Genomic DNA, 22,523 nt, shown 5'->3' on the forward strand with positions numbered 1-22,523 from the left:
TCGAAAACTTGCTTGCAAGATCCGAAAACGAAGTTAAAAGTATTTATGACATGCAGCCAACTCAGCACTCCTTCTTATATTTGTATATACAAAAGCCAAAGACCATTATCATGAAATATGATGTTTAATAAACCCACTCAACTTAGAACTCTAACTGCGTACCATCAGTCAATGATCAATTAATCATCACCATATTAACCCCATCATCATCATCATCATAAGCAGCAGCACCGGGAAAGTGTTAAACGCACTGTCAATTAGTTAAAAGATTGTCGGGTTGTTAAAATTTTCAAAATATTTTTTTGACACCCACTATATTCGGGTGCACTTGAATATAGGGCCATTTGAAGTAATGGAACGCGAGTATTTGAAACGCCCCATTAGGTGTGTTAAAGGCTCATCGAGTTCCAGTCTTGCACGCAGGTACTCACGAAAAAACACTCGTTTTCATTTTCATGTCGTCGTCGCGTCGATGAATAAAAGGGGGGATGCCGTGTATTCGGAAAATGATGCAGCATCCTTTGACAATTTATCATTAAAAAGTACCGTTTTCAACTCGTTCGATAGAAGTTTATTTTTTCCTCATGGAAAAAGTCTTCTATAAAATCTTAACCTCATGCTCATAATATAGTCATACGCTCACGCTTCTACAATAACGCCTCGAGCAGGTGACAAAACGATTTTTCACCACACACTCACTCATTCTCCATCAAATTGAATCGTTTCTTTTAAAATTCCACAAAATTAATTGGACAGAACCAAGAAGAAGAAAATCCCAAACTCACATAATAAAGACCCGAAAGTAAAAAGTATCCAAGGGATCAATTAATTAACGAAATGATGGAGAAGGTGTTTCTTTTTGTTAGCACGACTCACCGCGACTTGACTGTGGCCATTTCCGATTCTTCCGCTTCTATACGTAGTTAAGTGTGAGCATCTAATTTTCATAAATTCAAATTCATTTTCCAACACCTACGTTTACGAGCTATACAATGAGTCGAACAGCAGACGTATAGAGGCCTAAGTTGTAAATAAGTTATAAGTCTATTTTTGTAAAATTAAAAATTATTATAGGAAAACTTAAGTTTCTAGTGAATTGAGCGTGCATAATGGCAGCAAAGTAAAAATAAACATGCATTTTCCGAAAAAAACGTGCATTAGGGTCGTTTTAAGAGCGAGGAAGAGACGATGAGACGAAGAATGGAAAACAACAACAACAAGAACAAAATTTCATATAATATGATATTTTTTGAAGAAATTTATGAACTTCCAAGATGAAAATGAAGGTATTCAAACTTTTATTTATTACAGATATACTTTACCAAATTTTGTGTTAAGATGTTAAGTTTTTGTAGTTGTTGTTGTTGGTTTTCTTTTGAAAATTCATATATGGCTTTTTGGCTATTATAAGCCGTGTTAAGAATACATATAAAAGATAAATAGTCTATTATGCTTTTCGACGGAATTAGTGTAAACACAACGTGGATGGGGAATTTATTAATGTATTTTATTTATATTGTTGTTGTTTTTGAATTTAAAGTGAAATTCATCGAAGTGATATAATGTCAGGAATAAAAGTCTAATGTTGCGGCACGAACAAAATTCATTTATGGAAATAAGAGACTCATTCAAAAGTTAATAGATTTATGCTTTTGAGATAAAGTTTGAAAAATTATAAAGAAATTATGTTTTTTTTGTTTGTTCGTTGTGTTTTGAAAAAAATATGATTAAACTAAATTAATGCTTTTGTTAGAAAAGCGTTGAGTTTTGTGACTTTTAGAATTTGTAAGGCTATTTGTTATGCTATTTGTTGTTGGGAAATATATTTTTGGTAGGATTTTAACAAGTTTGGTTTTGATCTTTATATTTCTGGCATAAATAAGAGAATTATTATTTACATTTTAAATAATATGACTTTTCTAATGTAGAAAATGTAATTATTGGTCCTTAGGAACAAGAAAAATCTTTAGTTGACTAATGAAAAATATACTATCGATAGCACGTCAATTTATTGTTTCGAATCTTCAAAATTAGATAATAGACATAAAATAGGCATATTTCTACGCTTAAACACCTTTTGATGATATTTCATCCGCAGCTTTTTGATTTTGTGTTAGTCCTTTTTTGAGCTTTAAAAAATATGGATTCTATCGTGAATATAAATTATAAATTCATGGTAATATAGTGATATATATTTAAAGAGCCCGTATTTCTTAGTATGTCACACGACGATTTTGGGTTACCAAATTTTGAACATCAGATTGTCCATTGTCACAACAACTGATTTAAGACGATCTCCATGAATTCAGTCGTTTTGAGAATTGTTCCTATGGTTGAAATAGTAATATCAAAATTTAGCAGTGCTTTAGGATTGGATATGTAATTCACGAAAAAATGTACTCGGCAGAATACACTCTGCTTTATATCTTTTTTTCTTATAAAGACAACATTTTTAATTCTCTGAGTAATATTAAAAAAGAGGCTGGGATAGGACCCACTCTGATCGTCTGTCGATTTGTTTTGCTTAAAACGTGTGTAGGTTTTTGTGTTTTGTTAAAAAGTTTATTAGTTACATTATTCTGAGAAATTTTAAAATAACCAACAATATTTTGCATTTAATAAAATTAATAGTTGGATTTCAAAACCTATTTTTGCTAACTCGATTTTTAGTCCTTAACCAATTTTTGACAATCTTAGTAGCATTTGCGTACTATTTTTTGCAGATTTTAATTTTGTTTGAAAAAACTGACTGTTGTATTTTTAGAAAAAATTATCTGAATGTCGAAAACACTATTTTCTGTGAGATAAAATACATTCTTACAAACTTTATTGGTAATGTTTTTTCTAGGTTTTTATTGTCAATTCGATTTTTCTCAAAATTGTATTAGATGTTAAAATTATTATTTTTCGTTGCACAAAATTGTTTTGGAGATAAAATCATTTTTTGGTCATACAATTTTTGCGGTGAACAATATTTTTTGATTTATAAAAAAGGTTAATTTGAATTTTATCCAAAAACATATTTGTTTAAATATATACTATAAAAATTAAATCAAGTCTCTAACGTTATTGATTCATGAGATATTTAAGGTTTACCAAAATTTTCCCTTTTTTTAAATTGCTATGGTAATGAAACTACATATGCAATTTTTTTGAGAATCCTTTTTATCATCTTTCTGCATTATTATCTGTATAACAAAATTTATTTGAACTCAATATCTCTACTGGTTCTTAATCTATGGACGACGAAAAATAAGTCGCAAACGTACAGACTTACGTACGTTACGTATACGAAAGCTGAATGGGGTCTGGAATTTGAAGTAGAAGAACAAAATTGTAGACCAATCTACATGAGACCCAAAAATGTCCAATGAATTTCGCATGGTGGCGTCAGTGGTCCGGGTTGGTTTCCATTGACCGAGTAAGAATGAAAAGCGACATGTGATATAAACAGTACTGAGACATCAGCGCTGTAATGTAATTAGGTTCATTTGAATGTGTTACAGACCACAGCAATTCACGAAACCACTAGAACCCATGCCAACTGTCTAATTCCTCCAAAATGAAACTTTTCGAGCATGCTCCGCTAAAGAACCCGCGAATTATATTTGAAAAGTATTTAATCCATTCAAAGGCCTTTAAACGCAAAATTAAACTTCTAACCCACTATAAGGTGTTTTTCAACAAAGTCAAACAAATTAAATTCCTCCCCAATTTAAGTCCAAGAATGTATAGTGTCGCGTATATAGTGTCGCCAGTACCTAAATAACATAGGTGTAGTTTCAATTTCACCTAGGTATAACACTGGAATTATAAACAATTTGTTTTGTGAGTTTTAAAAAGTCCATCAATATCTTTGGATTTCTCAGAAAAAGTAATAAATGTGGCTTAAGTCAAAAAAGTTGATTGAGTTGTACAAAAAACATAAAGGTACATAAGTGTACAAAATCAAACTACTAAGTAGTATTAAAAACCTCATAAAGTCAAACAAATTGGGTAAAGATAAACGCTTCAGTAATGATAAAATATTTGAGTAGAAAACCTTTCCCACAGTATTCGACCTTAACAAGGCCATCACAATCAACAATATTGATGATGCATTCATCCACAGTCATCCATCCATCTATCGAACCATCGATCGATCAACTTCTCACGTCGCTCGTCAATATACTTTCCACGCATTATCACGTTTCACACTGTCGTCGTCGTCGTCAACTTATATAGTCGCACAATGAATATGCGTGTTACAAGTTACAAGAATAATCCAACTAAATAATATGACCTTGCCCAGTGCTAATGCATTGTTAAACCGTACAAAATATGTAAGTAACGCAGATACCTACAAGTGTTTTACAGCAGTGCACAATTTCTCACTCAACCAACCCAACAGCTATCAGCTTTAACAGCTACCGTGCTACCGACATATCTATAAGCGAGTATAAAAGCGCAAACGCACAATATCTGAATTGATATGCAGACACCGCAGAAATTCATGCCATAAATTCCCTAGAAAATAATTCCACAGAATTCTAAAATTAATATGGGTTAACATCGGTTCTAACGGTATGGCGAGGTACATTGGTAATTATGTGCTCACAATATTCCTACTGTGTCCGCACACTATCCGGTTGCACCTGACAGAAATTTCAAAGATACTATTTGTGCAAAAACAAAATCAATAAAACCAACAACAAAGTAAAACCAAGCTGAAAAAATGAACAACTCTCCCATAATTCATAGATACAAAATGCGATGCATTCAATATTGTAGTTGTAGCCTCGGCATCGACTCAGCTTAGAGTCAGAGCATAACTACCTAAACTCTAAGCGATATAATGTTCAGCAGGTACACCAGCTACGATTATGGCCATTTTTTCGATCGTGGATTCTTTGGTCGCGGAGCTGCGCGGCGGTGCTATCGCGATTCGATTAATTAGTAATTTCACTTTGGCTACAACCGAAATCGATGTCGTCGGACAAACGAGAAACACACGGCTGTATATGACCAACCACAACGGCGACTTGTAATTATTCATAAACGTAACAAAACAACAACAACAAAAAATATAAAGACTAATAAAAACAAAACAACGCTACGCGAAACCCAAAGACGACAGCACGATCTTGATTATTGTTACAAGCAAATAATTCAATAAGCACTAAGCAGCTAGAACCTCACAGCTAACAGCTAGCGGCCATCATGCGAACCTAGTGACCGATATTCATAATCGCGAGAAGTATGGATTGACGACGAGCGACGACAACGACGACAGCGACATGGCACGACGACTACAAAAACTACAACTACGACGACTACAACAACGGACGACCAAGAACACGACGGACGACCAAGAAGACGACAATGACGACGACGACGGAAGGTTCGGCTGGCATATGTGACAATGTGACTTCTTAGCCAGAAATTCATGTGATAAATATGATTTCTCACAGGAAGAGGGGCTGCCGGCCGCTGCTTCAGACTAGTATAGATATTACTGCTGCGTTAAGCCGTTGACGCGGTCCGAGTTCGATGACAAAGTTCGCGGTAAATAATAATAATACAATCCGCGCAAACTCGCAATTTGAATGCCAAATTAAGTTGGTATTTATAAGAAATAACGAGTACCGTTTGTATGATCGTGCCATCATGATTGTTTGGACGTTAAGACGAATTTAATAAATCTACAGGCAGGTACACAGTACACACGCATTTACTGTTTAAGAATCGTGGAACTTATTAGATTAATAGATATCTATTCTATATACACTTCGAGAAAATGCTCAACTATTGGAATTATGAAATTCATGAATGAATTAAGAATGCTCTAAATAATATTTCTAGTGGAGGTCATGTTCGCAGAACTGTTGGCTCTAATAACAAATTCGAGATTAGTTTGAGTTTTGATGTGGTTTTCGTGCGATATGTAGAACTAAAGCGACATAGAGACCATAACTATGCAGGCCAAACTTCCATTAGTTCTACTTTTACTAATCTTTAGATGACAGCTGTCAATAATTTTTTCGGATTGGCAATGATTTATATGACACAAATAATAAACAAATAAAATCTTGGGTACATTGGCAGACACCCTTTTAATTACAGATCTTGTTTTGGTTATTTGATAAATGTTCAAATTTGCTGAGGGATTTTGGTGTTCTAAGGGGTGTTGGTGACCTTAAAGATTTTAAGAGGTGTTATATTAGTAGCAACTTGTAAATTAGAAGTTTCAACACGTACTTGAGGTTTTGGGGACTGATTCCTTTGCCTAAACGTGTGAGTTATAGCTAATAACTTTTAATTTTTGGCTATTGAAATAAAGGGGATTAGTTGGATAGGATCTTAAAGTTAAATTTGATTATTTTTACTCAACAATATAAATACTATTATAAAATCGATCTTTTTAATTATACTTCAAGAAGATCGAGGTCTTAGGCCCAAAAAACTGCTTTAAACTAGCCTGTTTGAAGTATTAAGTCAAAATGTATGCTTTAGTTTAAAAGAACGAAATAGTTAACCCCGATTTCTCAAATATAAAAAGTTAGAATTTTATAAGTATGGCACAGCAGAGCTTATGAACCGACACGGACAACTATGAATAACAATATCATGGAAACTGGAGTGATACCACTAGAATTCAAATAGTCCATCATTTTCCCGATTCATAAGAAAGTGAGCTTGGCAGAGGTGTCTTATTATAGAGGAATATCCGTTCTAAATGCTTCGTATAAAATATTCACGCTGGTTTTGCAAAAACGTTTCGATAAATGGATAGAAGACAACAAGCTCTTAAAGAAGTTTCAAGCATGCTTTAGGACATGTTATTCGACGGTTGACCAAATTTGTCCCCTAAAAGTATCGCAGAAACATTCCTGAATAAAGAAAAGAAGCTATTTACGTTTTTATTTGACTTTGAATCTGCATTTGATATGATCGATAGACATGCGCTTATCAATGAGCTGTATAGTAACGGAATGTTATGGAAGTTTGGAAGACTTTTTCAGAATCTATATGCAGGTATGGAATGGAGAAGATTTGTCGAGGGGGTTTAAAACACAATCGGGAATCCGACAGGGCTGTACATTGAGTCCAAGTCTGTTCACCTTGTTTATTGAAGATCTTACAGACCTCTTATCAGGTGGCATATACACTTTGCTGTTTGCCGACAATATTGTTCTTTTGGCAGCATCACCTGAATCATTGCATTATCAATATTGTCAGTTTTAAAGTTTGATGGTTAATCTTAATAAGTCCGCAATGTACCCAAAGAAAAATGGTCCCATAACAGAGAGGTCATTAAAGTTGTCACGGAATTCAAATACCTTGGAGTTCACTTAACGAAAAACTTGAGCATGGAAACTCATCTAAGAGAGAAACTTAACATAACTTATGGCTAAAGGTGCAATTAGTGCAACTTGTAAAAAATGTTTTTCTGACAAAAGTATAGCACATAGCAGCAAGTTCAAGATATTTGAATTGGTATCTGTTTCTGTCATGTTTTACGCAGCACAAACTTGGGGAATGAAATAATACGAAACCGTTGAGAAACTTCTTTGATATTCCATTAAGCGAATTTTTAGACTGCCAAAAAATACACACAACTTTGTTATTATGTTGGAATCAGGATTATCACCTATGTTCATACAAAATGCAAGTCGATTACATCTTGAGAGTTATGAAGATGAGTAATAATAGGCTTCCGAAGATAGCAGCGCTTCAAGTAATACGAACCAAAACAAGTTGGTGTGCTGATTGAATAAATTTAGCAAGAGAATGTGGAATGGAACTTAACGTTTTGTGTAATAATCAGGATGATTTAAGATCATCTTTATACCAGCTCATTTCCGCAGTGGACATAAAACAACGAGAGAAATACTTGAATGACACCACAGGATCTATAAATCACAACTTGGAAGAGAGGAATTATTTTAGGGACGATATTAGCATTGTCGAAATTTCAATGATGGTTAAACTGAGAGGTGAAGTTATGCAGCTGAATTTTATACCTCATAGAGATGAATTACCGATTATATGCCCATTGTGCAATTTAAAGGAAAGGGAAGATGCCCTGTTCTTAAAAAAGGAAATACTTTTGGTAGCGAATTATTGACGCAAAATCAAGTTATACTCTTGCTTAACAATATGGAAGTTAAAAAATTATATCAATTCTGCAGGTTAAATGAAATAAAGTTGTAAATATGTTATTGAGCTATGTTATTTTTTTTTAATGATTTGTCAACTAGGCAGACGGCTGTAAAACCTGTTTTTAAACTTTATACAAAAAACTTTTAATCAACGTTATCAAAATAAAAACCAATTTAATCTATATCTAATCTAAAAAGGTTAAAATTTTAGGGCAGCTATGAGAATCTTTCCAAAAATATTCTTTGAAAAACTAGGGTCTTACCCCAAAAAGCAGTAACTCTCTAAATTAAAAATTTAATGGTGTTTTTAAATGGTTTTAGTATGTTAATGTTTTTCTAAGGTATCCCTTCTAATTTTGAAATTTCAAAATAATGGGTCCTTTTCCCATAATTGAAATACAATTTACTACCTACTTTTTCCAAAATAATAGGTTGTTATTTAATTTTACACTTATATGTTGGAGTTAAAATTAAAAGGGAATTACTTTCCATACAAAAATATGGGTGAGGTTCTAGGGTTTTTTAGTGCAGACATTCTTTCTTTTACCGCACTCCACGAATGTGGAGTGCTTAAACCCGCTGAATATTTTTCAATTATTGCGTGGTCTTAAATTTTAGAAACCAAGAAGAATAAACAAGTATCCTTAACTACTTAATCTTAAACCCTTACATCATGTCAAAGGAGACTGCACTTATAAGAAATTGGAGCCACAGTCAATAAGCCTTCTATTTTCTATAGAAATTTTAAACAATAAGGGGGTATAGAAATGTATTCAAATATAGAAGGCTAAAGAAGGATAGTGAAAAAGTCTGACTTTCTAGTAAGGTTCTAAAAAAATGTCGTCCATTAACTTTTTTTTCCAAGCTGTCATAAGTGCTTTAAAAAGTTTCGAGATCTCCCCGGTCAGGTCAAACGTTGTATCTTTTAAGTAGACGTACCTTTGTGTATTTTTTTGTCTGTACACTTCAGTGTAATATAGAAGCAACCTTTCACTGTTATTAAGAATTATCGTTAATAATCATTAAAAACTCTGCACTAAATCCATGATGTCAATTCTCAATATAAATGTCTTGACTTTATAACAGTTAATTATATATATTGTCGCATTGTGCAGTGATAGTGAACGCCATAGACAGGATATAGATTGTTTGTCGCCCCAAAAATAGGTAGCTCCTTATCTGGAATAGATACACAACACCAAACATAACATATAGACAACCAGAGGAGACACCAACTTCAGCTCTAGCTTCAGCTCCTCCAACTCTAAGCACTCATCAAAACGCAGTGAGCCACGACCGACGAGACGCAGCAGAGAAATACTTTATTAGTTATCCGAAAAGGTAATAAATTTAAACCGATTGATCGGTGCATCGCTAACCAGTGACAATTTTAACCACTGAATGTTCGGTAGGGCAGCGCATACGTATGACTGTCAGTTATATACACCTTATAGCCCGCTCTAGTCGCACTCGAAATGCTTGCATGCGCTCTCAGAAATGCGTTGTACCTATCTTATTTTTTTTGCTGATCGGATTTTGTAAAGTGAATCCGTATCTCGGGGTATGCGAAGAAGACAACGATGTCGTATTGTCGTCCGTCGTTGTTTGAGTTGATTTTGGCTTGCAAAAGTCAGACGTGACCATCGCGATGACACATAATTCTTCACGATATGGATAATAATTGAAGCTTTGTTTATCTTTATGGTTATTACAGATATTTATTTTTCTTTTTATTTTATTTTTATGATCGTCGATCCAAAGTCAGTGGAGGTATTTATATTCGCCTTGTTCGTAGTCGTGCGTCGTCCGTCGTCGTCAACCGCCTTGAATGTCTTCCTCAAACCGGGTGTTGTGATGATTTCAGAGGCACGAAAAGTTATAAAAATTGCAGGGAAATTTTTCAAATTCTTTCCCACAATAAGCCAACATCACAAATGTCATGTTTCTGATCATCATTCCTAACCTACATAAATATACTCAAGATTAAGCAACAATATTTTATGCATAATTTTACCATCAATTCCGACGTTATGATGAGCTTGACCATCAAAATTGTGTCAAAGAACTTTTTTTAGTTTTTATTTTTAAAAATTTCTTGATAAAATATCAAAGTTCCGATTGAATTCCGTGAAAAGAATTGGAATACAAACAAAAGCATGGTTATGGATATGAATGGCAGAAAGATCAGTTTGGAAAATTTGCATACAAAAATGACCAAAAGTGTCTTAGGCTTCATATGATATTTTTGTGACTTCTGCAATGTTCGCTGTCATGTAAAATATATTTTATCGATTTCTTTCAATCTTTGATGTGGATTGTTTTTTGTTTGACACAGAAAAAGTATGACCCATTTTTTATATTTACCTGAATCGAATTCTTGATGGTTTTTGTTCTGTTCTGTTCTGGTAACTTCTTCAGAGCACAATATGAAGACAGTGACAGCAAAGTCAAGGCGGTAAAGCGAATATGGACATGGGTACTCGTAAATCAGTATGATATGAAATTATGCCATATTTTGTATTCTTTTTAGAATTGGAAAACAGACAAAAATGTTGTTTTATCCTAAATAAATATCGAAGTAGGCTTACACCGCAAGAGTCATGTCATGTTCATGTTTAGTGTTGGTTACAGAAATGAATTTTGGTACGTGCTCAAATTTTGATGGATACATTGAATTTTATGCAACATTTATCATATGCAAAAGACATAAATCTACTTGGCCATGATCAAGTTGAGTTTTTGTCGTAGAAGTTAAAAAAGAAACTGATTTGTAGTGAAAGGGTTTCAAAAATAGTTACTTATTAATAGTACTTACGGTGATCATCCGTCTCCTTTCTTAGATGAAAATCCTATGTTTCAGTATCGTGTACTTATTTTCCAAAATTAAAACAATTTGTCTCTTATACCTTTAAACTTCTTTTTTTTTCTCAGAAATCTTTTTTCTATGATCGACTTTTTTGAGTAGGTACTGAATTCATCATCTGAATTTTACTGTTATGAAGTGACTTTGTTGTTCATATTGAACTTCCCATATTTCATAATTCCATTTTCGGTTCTACCTTTTTCTGTAATACTTTACAAAAATTTAGTTCTACTTCCCTCTTAATTGCTCAAGTGCTGGAAAGAGATTCAATGATAAAACCTCGATATGGGCCACATTAAGAGAGTCTAATGGTAAAACCACCAAGAGAGTCAATGTGATTCTAATAACTGTCAAATTTATATAAAAACAGTTGTTGTCCTTATTTTTTCATCCAACGTCAGTAAATGTTTTATTCGTAAAATTGTGTGTATAGCTATAAACGCTTATTGGCCTGCTTAAATTTTTAGATCTAAATATTTACTCAATTTCTCATCAAAGTTTGCTTAAGATCAACATCTTACTATTTTTTCAATTTTAAATTGTCATTATAGTCAATTTTGTGACGAACGTTCATTATGTTATGTTACATAAAAGGTTATATTATTTTAAAGTTTTAGACAAAATAAAGTCATAGGTAAATATGGTTAATTGGAGCCGCAGACATTTTCTCAAAAGACGGAAAACGAACATTTCTAAAATGCTACTGAAAAAGCTAAATTAAATAGTAGAATTCCAAAAGAACAAATGAAAACTAAATTAAAAAGGCTGATAGCATCTTATTGACGCCTTAAAACTTACACCAGTTTTTTTAACTTGGCCATGATAGTTGAGTATCAATCTTTTTTCCGAAGTAGGTATTTGATATACGATCAACTAAAACTTGTACGTTGATTTTTTTAAATTATTTTTGAAATAAAAAGTTTAGGAAAAAATCATAAAAATGAGAATAACCCATGCAGTCCGCTACCTACATATTTGAAACTAGAGTCTGATTAAAATGTTGACTTAAAAATTATAAAGTAAAAACTGAAATTATTTATATTGGAATTTTATGGAACAGTCTTAATAAATTTTTTGTTTTCAAAAATTTTGGAAATTCTAAGAAATCTAAACTAGCAGCGTTTAGAACAAGACAAGCAACCATTATTATAAGTTATAACACTTCAAGGGCGAGTGCATGAATGTTGTTGTGTTGCCTTACCTTACACGGTATTATTTTTTGTTTCTGCTTTTCTGAAATAGTCATTTCTAACTCTAAAACTAAAACTGTTGACTTGATTTGCTTCAAAGGATTAGGGCACAAGGGTCAAAGCAAAGGTCATATTTTGACTAAGATATAGTTTTTCTGTGAATCCAAAATTTTCTCAATTGCAACATTCTTGGAAAAAAACCTCACAGACCCGATTTGGGATAAAGAAACTATTTCTTGATACCAACAAACAATAACAGTTGCTGAAGGTTTAAAATTTTGCATGTATCTTATTTAATTTTTTACCGAAGTGATTTTAAACAAAAGTCTTAAAATTATTTTTAAAAAAATTCGCACCATTATTCTGCTTGAAAAATATCTTAGGGTTTAGATATGTAGAGCCCAAGGGATTGATTTTTAAACTTTATAACTAGAATCGATGCAGAAAAAACTACTCGTATATGTAGCATTTTCAAATCTCCCCGAAATCGAATTATTACACACTGTCAATACATTTCAATAATTGATGCTTTTCAACTTTAGAAGTTTTATTTAAAAAAACACGATATTCGTTGTACATTTCCTAATGTTTATGTAAGCTTCTATCAATACTGCTTTTTCAGAAATCTACAATATATGAATTCCAATTAATCAATCAATCTTTTGTAAATTTTTAGTAAATAATTTTTTTTTTTGAAAATTGCAAATCCTTTGAAGTCATGTCTCCATTTTCACATTCTAACATTTTAAACAAACACAAAATTGTAGTCTTAAAAAGTCCAAAAACCTAAACGCAATTAAGTCTTCTGTGTCACCAAATTCAGAAAACAATTTATCATTATATGCAGCCCTCTTTATTTTCTAGCATGGATTTCATGTATAAAATTAAACAATAAGAAGGAAAGAAAGGACTTCTTCCAACCAAGAGTACACGACTATAGCTTGATCCCAAGTGACATACATTATTTTATAAGCTACATAGTAGTTTTTAGGTATGTGCTGATGTGCGTATGTAAATAAATCAAAAAACAATTTTTCATTTATTTCATGAGTGATTATATTAAAAAGTCATTTAAGATTGACTCTTTACCACTGGGACATCCAGCCAGCGAGACCGAAACACAACTGAAAATAACCATTAATTAACCTTGTCGTGTGTTCTGAAATAATACTTTATACCAACCTTTCAACCTAAAAACAAAATCACAGATGTAAATATAGCCCAATCAGACTCACCAATACAAAAAATAAAAATGACATCAAATCAAAATGAAAAATGATTGCAACAAATGAAATGGCATTAGAATAAAAAATGGAATATCTACCTTCCTATATAATTTTGTAATTGTTGTTATTGTTGAGTTTTGGAATCTTTGTTTTTGTGATTGAGTGTTAAATGCAATTTTCAGTTAAATTTATGTCATTATTGTCCAAAAGCGGAACGAAGTGCTTTTTTGTAGTTGCAATATTTAAAAAAAATGTATTTACATGTCATCTGATGGATGTTGCACATGTTAGTTTTTGTATAAAACTCTTCATTTCATACATAGACCAGCATTATTTCACAAAATTTGATTTCTCACAATATTTACAACTTATGTGTTGAAAACAAAATTAGGTTAGGTAAGGTTAGGTAGCCAGTGCTTGAAAATCTCATACCAGCAGAACGACCAAATTACCTATTGTCTTTCTCACGTAATTATTGCACTCTATAATATTACACTAAAGTACAAATTCATGTAAAATTGTTTTGCTTAACACTTTGTGGTTGGAAGTTGGGATGTGTAAATGCGTTACACGGTGTGACCATTGTGAGCCTCTGGCGATTTTGCAGAATTTCGTAACTATGTTTAACCCGCTGAATTCATCAACCATGCGACTTTGCGAATAAGTACCAGAACCACACCGGACAAGGAAGTTACTCTATAATAATGTGTGGAGTGAAGTCAGGTGGAGTTGTTACGTTACGGCCATCACTATTAACATCACCATCGCTACCATCTATACTGTACCACCGCAGCATAACCAGCCATATAATCATTTATCAAATTCAGATTATTATACCAACTTTAAGCTTGAGGCAATGCAGTCACACTGCGAGTGTGGAGTCTTTAATTCAGAATGATTTTATGGAAAGAGTTCGTACAACCAGCATTTTTTTAATTTGCATAAAGTTGTTGGCGGGTAACTTTATTAATTAATAAGTTATGTTCATTGTTCAAAAAAATCTTAGACAGAAAGACATAATACATTTTATATGATTTCCTGTCCAAAAGCTTAATATGACTGCACAAAATAGTTTTAGTTTCGATTTGGTGCAACTATACTTTAAGTATAAGCTCCTATAAGGTTTTTGGAAAGAACTTTATCAAAGTTTTAGATAACGTTTTTTAAATAAAAGAATAATCTTTAGCAATATTTGCACCCTAGAGTCGAAATAAAAGATTTTTAGTGAGATGTCTGTGCGTGCGTGTGTAAGGTGAGTTTGGTTAACCCTAAATATCTCACTAACCAATAACGCTAGAGACATGAATTAAATTTTATATTATATATTGTAACGCGATACCAAATCAACACATTTTCGAAAAACATTCTAATAAACAGGGTTTTTTATAAATCAAAAAAACTGAAAAAAAAATATTTGTCACCTCGAAAATTTTGTAAAAAAAATAGGATTTTATCTCCAAAACTATTTTTTGTAACGAAAAATAACGTTTCTAACATCTGATAAAATTTTGAGAGAAATCTAATCGACATTTTTTTTACAAAAAAAACGAACAAAAAATTAATAAAAGTTATTAAAAATTGATTTTCGACCCAAATATCTTTTAAAAACTATGAGATATTGGCTTTGAACTAATTTTATCTACCAGAAAATATTGTTGTCAGTTTTCGAATCGAATTGACATTTTTTTACAAAAAATAAAAACCTAAAAAAAGCTTTCCTAAAAGTTGGTTAACATTGTTTTTCGACCCAAATATCTTTTCAAAAATTAAAAATATGGGTTTTAAACTTATTTTATCTCACATAAAATATTCTTTTCGACATCTGTAATTTTTTTTATAAAAATCCAAAAGTCCGTTTTTTCATATAAAAATAATTTTTTTTCATTAAATTTGTTGGTAGTTTTGAAATTTTTAAGAATAATTCAACTGACAACTTTTTTAACACAACACGAAAACCTAGAAACTTTTAAGAAAGACTAATCGACAGACAGGATGGAAAGTTATCATTGTAGGTCGCAGCCCAGCCTCTTTTTTCTCATTTCACTATATTTTGCATTTACTTAAGGGGCTATAAATAATCTATAAATGATAAAATAATGTGTATATTAATTTGGAATGTTTGGACATTAAGTCTGGTAAAGAATTTCACACTCTTAAAAAAGTTTTAGTAAGCGGGTTTTGTTGCTCTTTCCCATTAATTAATTTCTATGCGATTTACGATTCCCCATTGCACAATGCTATCAAGATTAGAATTTAATGAGCCTGGTATTCAACAACCGAAGGACAAGTATGAGAAATGCTTAGGGTATTGTAGTCAACGAAACAATTTAAAGACAGACTATTTTAAGCAATTACCGTTTTTAACAAACTTTTTATTTTTTTATAACTCCTTAAATAAATTTTGAGGCTTTAAAAGTAATAGTAAATTAAACACATATAAAATATTTGTTTTGAAGATATTTCTTTTTTATTATAAAGTTTGAACGTTGACACTATGTGTGAAACCTTACATCATATAAATGGCCACCACGCGAATTGTTGCAAGCATCGAGATTTTATTGACGTAATTTTCGAACACTTTTTGATGCATATTGGCGGTATCTCAGCCATAGCTTGAATAAAGTTTGTGTTTTAAGTGCTCAAGTGCATAAACACGCTCTTTCGCGTAACCCTAGAAAAAAAGTCCAGTGGCGTCAAATCGCATGATCTTGGTGGTATCGTTTTTTCTATCGCCACGATGAGAAATTACACAGCCGGAAATGTCTCTTGCAATAAAGCCTCACTCGCTCGAGGAGTTGTGTGGTATGTGGTAACGTGTTTTTGAAACCACATATTCTGCAAGTCGTATTCCTCAATCACAGCCAAAAAATTCGGTCATCATTACTCCGAATTGAGAGTGACAGTCGTTCTATCGTTGTTTTCGAAGAAGTAGGTTCCAATCACACCTAGTAACCAAAGAGCGCAGCAAATTTTGACTGTATGTGGATGTAACGGCCTCTCTTCAATTACTTGAGGATTCTCAGAACCGAGTGGGCAATGTGCTTCGTCGCTGAAGCACCCATTTGACGTATGTTTCTATGACGTTATGAAAGGTCAGCTGTCTTCAGTTGTTCTGTGAGCTTGATTTATTATGAATGTAGATGAAAATGAAGAACACGCCATAATATACCGTAAGAGAGCCCTAATTCCTGAGAACAACGAGCAATCGACACGTTCTGGTCTTCGGCAGCATTTTAACCTACAGCAGCGATATTTTCAGTGGTAAGGGCAAAATGATGCACAGACCTTACAATACCTGTGATTAATCGAATACAATTTCTTCACGATTTTGCCAATTTCTGGCGTAGTTGGACTATTTAGTTGGATTATGTAAACCGTAATCTCCTCTTAAATTCAATTTCTTATTCTTCTTTTATTTTTACTTTAGATTTGAAAATTTAAAAGTCTTTCAACTAAAAATTTTATAAATACCGAAAACATTTTGTATCTAGTTGAAAACAAATTATGCCAGTTTCTTTAAAACCAATTTTTCAAAATCCAGTTTTTCGATCTGTTTGTCCAATGATACTTGTTGGGAAAAGACAAAATGAACTATCGAAGCATTAAAGTGTTAAATGTTACAGTTTGTCCGTCAATCGAAAAAGTAATTTTTTCGCAAACCTCAAAACAATTAAAAAATATTTGTTTTATGGATGAAGTGGTATTTGTTGAAGCTCATAAGGGATTTTTATTTAAAGATAAAAAAGCAAGATCAGTAAGTTTACTAAGACTTCTTGTGTCGAAAATACAATATGAAAATGGTTACCAAAAATCTTTATGAATTCGCTTATTATTATATTTGGAAACAAAATATTGAATGTCTTTTCGATACTGTAATTTTAACAACTTACATAAATAATCCAAAACTTTAAGAATCAATATATTATATTTCTACCAGAAACCTATTAATTTTCTACATTTGACCCCGCATTTAACCGGCTTCTGACCTTTTCACAAAAATGATAAAATACAAAAAAAAATCACAACCTCAAGTGGGAATAATCCGATCAATACTTCACCTTTCACCACCCTCATATTGTTGTATTTATACGTTTGCTTACGCTTGCCTAATCGTTTCAAATAAAAGTATCGAATAACCATTAAAAAGGATATTTCAATAACTATTTATAATAAAGGGAAACCTATTTTTGAAAAACCAACAAATCTTCTTCGTTTTCTTTCACATCTGCGTTACACCGTTTAAAAATTTTTGAATCGTTTGACCCTTGTCCACGGGCCATCACGCATATCAAAAACATAAGAACAAATAAAAATATAACCTCAGTTCAATTGGTCCCACACACATAAAGTATATGACGTGTTGTACAGAGAGGTACACTCAATATTGTAGTCTAAGAGTGAGTGTCCTTTCATCCATCCTCTTCATATAAAGGACAATCGGAAATAATGTCCTCTTTTGAAAATTGCAAACAATGGAATTGTGAATTTAGCAATAAATTCGATGACATTTATTGGATTCCTTTTCATATCTATTGGGCTTGGGCTTGGCTCGGGTCTGTACCGGACTTGTACTGGACTGGACCAGCCCGGCTCGTGTTCCCTGTCCATTTCAATACGTATGTGTACTGTACAAGTAAAGTATGAATCTTTGTTGTACTGGCTGATGGCTGGCTGGTAGCTGGTATGGTTTGGTGCTAACCAGGAAAAAGGACACTCGAGCGAGCAACACACAATTTTGATGTTCTGCCCCTGGAGCTATATTCTCTCCTGTCTTTTCCGAATATATTGAGTTGTTATAGATTTTACGAGGTCAAAAACGAGGTCGGAGGCTACACCTTTTTCTGATCAATAATTTGACAATACAAAGTGCCACACATCAGAATCGAAACAATGCAATGAAACGCACCCATGGACCATCAGGATATGGTATACGACAATGACGACGACGATGGACAACGGACCACAACGTGACCAGTGGCAAAAAAAGGGGGTGGAAATTCGGTGACCCCCGTTTACGGACAAATGAATAGGGCAATATTCGAGTTGCGATTGCGAGTGAAAATAAATTTTCAATTTTGAAATATTACTCGAAGGACATTCGTGTTGTCCTTTATTGTTTTTTTCTTCTTTTGTCAAAGAAGACCGATGATGAACATATGAGTGTGTGTTTAATGTCTGCCAGTTGAAGCGTTTACGGAAATATTTATAGAATTTGATAGAGAGTCTCAATTTTATGAAATCGGATATACTGTGTCAGGGAATTAATGATCCACGAGTCGGTTCGGGTATGAAGTGGTTGGTGGCAGCAGTGGCGGAGCTGGTATATTGAGGTATACTCATCATCAGGTCACATATGGATGTTGGGCGCACGTGGCAATGTTTGTATTTGTCTTCTTCTGATTTTGTGTGTTTTATTTTATATTTTTCTAGCTTGCCGCGAGGGAGAAACTTTTCCTTCCTAGTGGAGAGGACGCGACTTCAGTCACTCAGACGACGACGATGACGACAGGAACGACCACCGAAAGAATAATAATGCACATGAATTTGATTGACGTTTCTAAATTTTTCATTCGCTTACTTATAGGAGAGTTTGAAGAAATACATTTTGTTATTGTTTTTGCTTAAAAGACGGAAGACAGGAAGAAGACATGTAGAATAAGTGGTTTTCTTCTGTACTATAGCTTTACATATATAGGTTTTTGCAGAAAGAAGCCATATGGAAGACCCAGGCCCAGATAAAATGTCTATTTAGTTGCTATATCTTATAGTCTACAGTGTCTTCTAGAAGAAGCCTTATAGTATCAGTAATAGTTGTAAAAATACATTTTCATATGAGTTTATTTTATTTTGTTTTGTTTTAGTTTTGGGGGAAAAATTGATAAAATTGTATTTTGTATATTTAAGTGAATATTGTGTCGTTTGACATTTCACATTTGACATTAAAATTATGTATGGTTGTTGGATGTAAGCTGGGTACAATGTATTTATTTTTGATACAAACATTTTGTATTGGGGACCGCTGTTAAGATTGTTAATAAAATTTTATTTAATTTCAAGCTGCACAGCTAAAATACATAATGTTGTTAAACCATGAACAGATTTGAGTCATAACGCCTTACCAAATAAATTTATCACAGCTTTTTGTCTTGTAGTAGTAGTAGTACCCGTGGGTTGATGGTTAGTGTGCAGAACTGTCATGCCAGATATTTGGGTTCAATCCCTGCCTGTTTATACAAAACTCTTTGTTGCACGGGTACTGCTTCTTGCGATGACCGACAAATCCTCCAAGAATTATTTTTGTCATGGCAAGTGCTTTCTCAATTTAGCCATTTTCTTCCATGCCTGACAACATTACTCGTACACAGGATTGGTTGAGAGTTGTAATTCACTATAGGACCTAGTGATCAAAGAGCTTTTCGCCACCTGTCTATTCTTTCTTTTTACTTAAAATCTTTTTTAATCGATATTCAATTCAAAGTATTGTAGATTAATGAAAAGTATTGACTAAAAATCAAGCCAGGTCAAAAAAGGACAACAGTTTTTGTGGTGATTTCCAAAAGGTTTGCTTTAACGTTTAATATCCGAAAGCTCTAATCTAAGACCAATAACAAGATTTCGCAAATTACTAAGTAGACAGATGAATAAACTTCATAAGCTTCTAAGGACTAAACGAATTACTCAGGAATTAAAAATCGTGCCTTAAACGTCTCTTACAAAATCTTTCAAAAGAGACTTCCTTTTTTGATAGTTTGTCGAATCTACTGTCGCATTTATTTAGTATTCAAGACGGACAACGTCCTACACACTTCGCCTATTTAACGGTCTTACAAAAATAGCTATTAGCAGTAGGGTCAAACGAGGAACAAACACCGGTATTCATAAGTCCACCAAACGCAGAATCTGTCAAAAGCATACCTGAAAGATTGTGCATTAGGTGCTGAGTAACTCAATTTTGGTTTTTTATAGATCACAAGACTTGGGCTTAATGAAACATTTAAAAATTTCTTGTGATACAGGAGCTGAAAGACACCATAAATAACTATATGAGTTCGCTGTCAGGGCCTTAAAAGTCATGCTCGGTGATACGACTTATTTCTGGATGAAGTGGGACGCCAAAAATATATTCAAGAACATTTGATGTATCCAGAATGTTATTGGTTCGCACAGCTCACGCACATGTCACATTGAAAAGTCTGCATGAAGGATTTCAAGGCATTGGCCATCGCCCGTGAAGGTTATGTCAAATGAATAATTGAAATCATTAAATTTCAACCAGTTAGACATTGTCTAGTGGGATTCCATAAAATCTCAGCAGTATTTACGCAAAAAAGCTTCAAGCCACAACTATGCCTTGTCTATCAATTAAAGGCTATTCATGAATTAATTTAGAATACGACAGGCTGAACCAGACATAATTATAAAAATATTGTATTCCATAAATAAAGACATAGGAGTGTCAAACAATTAAAAATATCGTTGATATTTCTCACCCAATTTTTTATTTTAATATAATTATGAAAGGCTCTTATCATATTAGTCCCTATAAAATGTATCAACTAAAATTAAGATATGATATGTTCTTGTTTTACAATTTATCTGATACTTAATTTAACATCTTACAGTTTTAGAAATAATTGTTGTCAATTTTTCGTTATTATAACATATTCGGAGAAACAACAAACTCAAAATTCAACCTCCCAAGCAGTAACCATTAATTTGCAAAGAAAATAGTCTGCTTTGTTTCAAACACCTTAAAAAAACTGGAAGCGACCATAAAAAACACACTTGCTCTTAGGAGTCCAAGGACATTAGTTATGGTTGAAGTAAAAAATGAACCATTAAATGAATAAAAGGAAAACCATACTTACCTGGTCTTACCACTAAAATATGATCGTAAAGATAAAATATGAGTCCACATAAAAATAATAATAATTTCATATTCCATGCTGCATAAGGATCCTCTACCTTTAAATACCAGTATATTATAGAAATACATTTATATTTTCAATATTTCACAGTGGTAACCTTTCAAAATTTAACTACACAGATGACCTTGAACTTAAACTACACAACAAACGCAGTGTGATACCCTTTTGTGTAATCGGATAGTTTATCGTAAATTTGTACAAGGATATAAGTTTAAGTCGAGTTTATGGACAAAAATATGAAGGATGTCGTTTAGAAAAGAAAAATATAAACCAAAGTGATGCTCATAAATAATATTTTCATTGTTTTTGATGTCTTTGACGTCTGTCCGTTCAAAAAATAGATGTATATAGGCAGACGTCAAACAATATCCTTTTCGAAAGGACGATATTGTCAGTTTTGCAAATCCGCTTTGTTGAAAGGATTCAATAGATTCGATCGATAGAGCATCTGGGATCTCTGTGTGCCTTTACAGCATTGCAACTGGTTTTTAAAGACAATATATATTTGCAAGGGAAAAAAAAGAACTAACTCCTGTCCAGGTAAAGGTTATTTTGAAAATATTTGCAGCAATTAGCATTGTAAGGATTTTGTTATAATATTCAAAAGGATTACACCATAGGATTAAAACAAATTAAACAAGAAGAACACAGAATGATTAATGAATTATCAAGTTTTTCAAATTGTTATAAGAACACAGAAGAAAATGAGAAAAAATTAAAGAAACGATCCGCTTATTTTAATATCCTTGTATTAAGAACTTTAACAAAGACGACAAAAACAAAAAAGAAGTAATTCAGATTCAGAGTTTTAGGATCCCAGACACTATTCAGAAAAAGAAATCCTTTCCACTTTACCTTCTGGAAAGTCATAATTAACCCAAGACTTTTTGAAGCGTATAGAATAAGGAACAGGAAGAAGAAGGATATGCAGAGTTCCGCCTTAAAAACACCATCAGAAAGAATAAAAGCAAAGTAATTAAGAACAAAAAATATCATTCCTTTGCTTCTTTTTAGGTTTTAGTAAAAGCTATGGTCCTTTAGTGTGGTTCTGGCGTTTTTCACGATTCCTTGAGGCAAACGCAATCGCATTCTTAGCGAAATTAGATTTCTTTTTCTTTTTTTTCAATGGAAATGGAACCTGTGAGCTTGAAGTATAATAACTTAAGAGAAAAATA

This window comes from Eupeodes corollae, chromosome 3 (genome assembly GCF_945859685.1).
Source record: "Eupeodes corollae chromosome 3, idEupCoro1.1, whole genome shotgun sequence".
Lineage (NCBI taxonomy): Eukaryota > Metazoa > Arthropoda > Insecta > Diptera > Syrphidae > Eupeodes > Eupeodes corollae.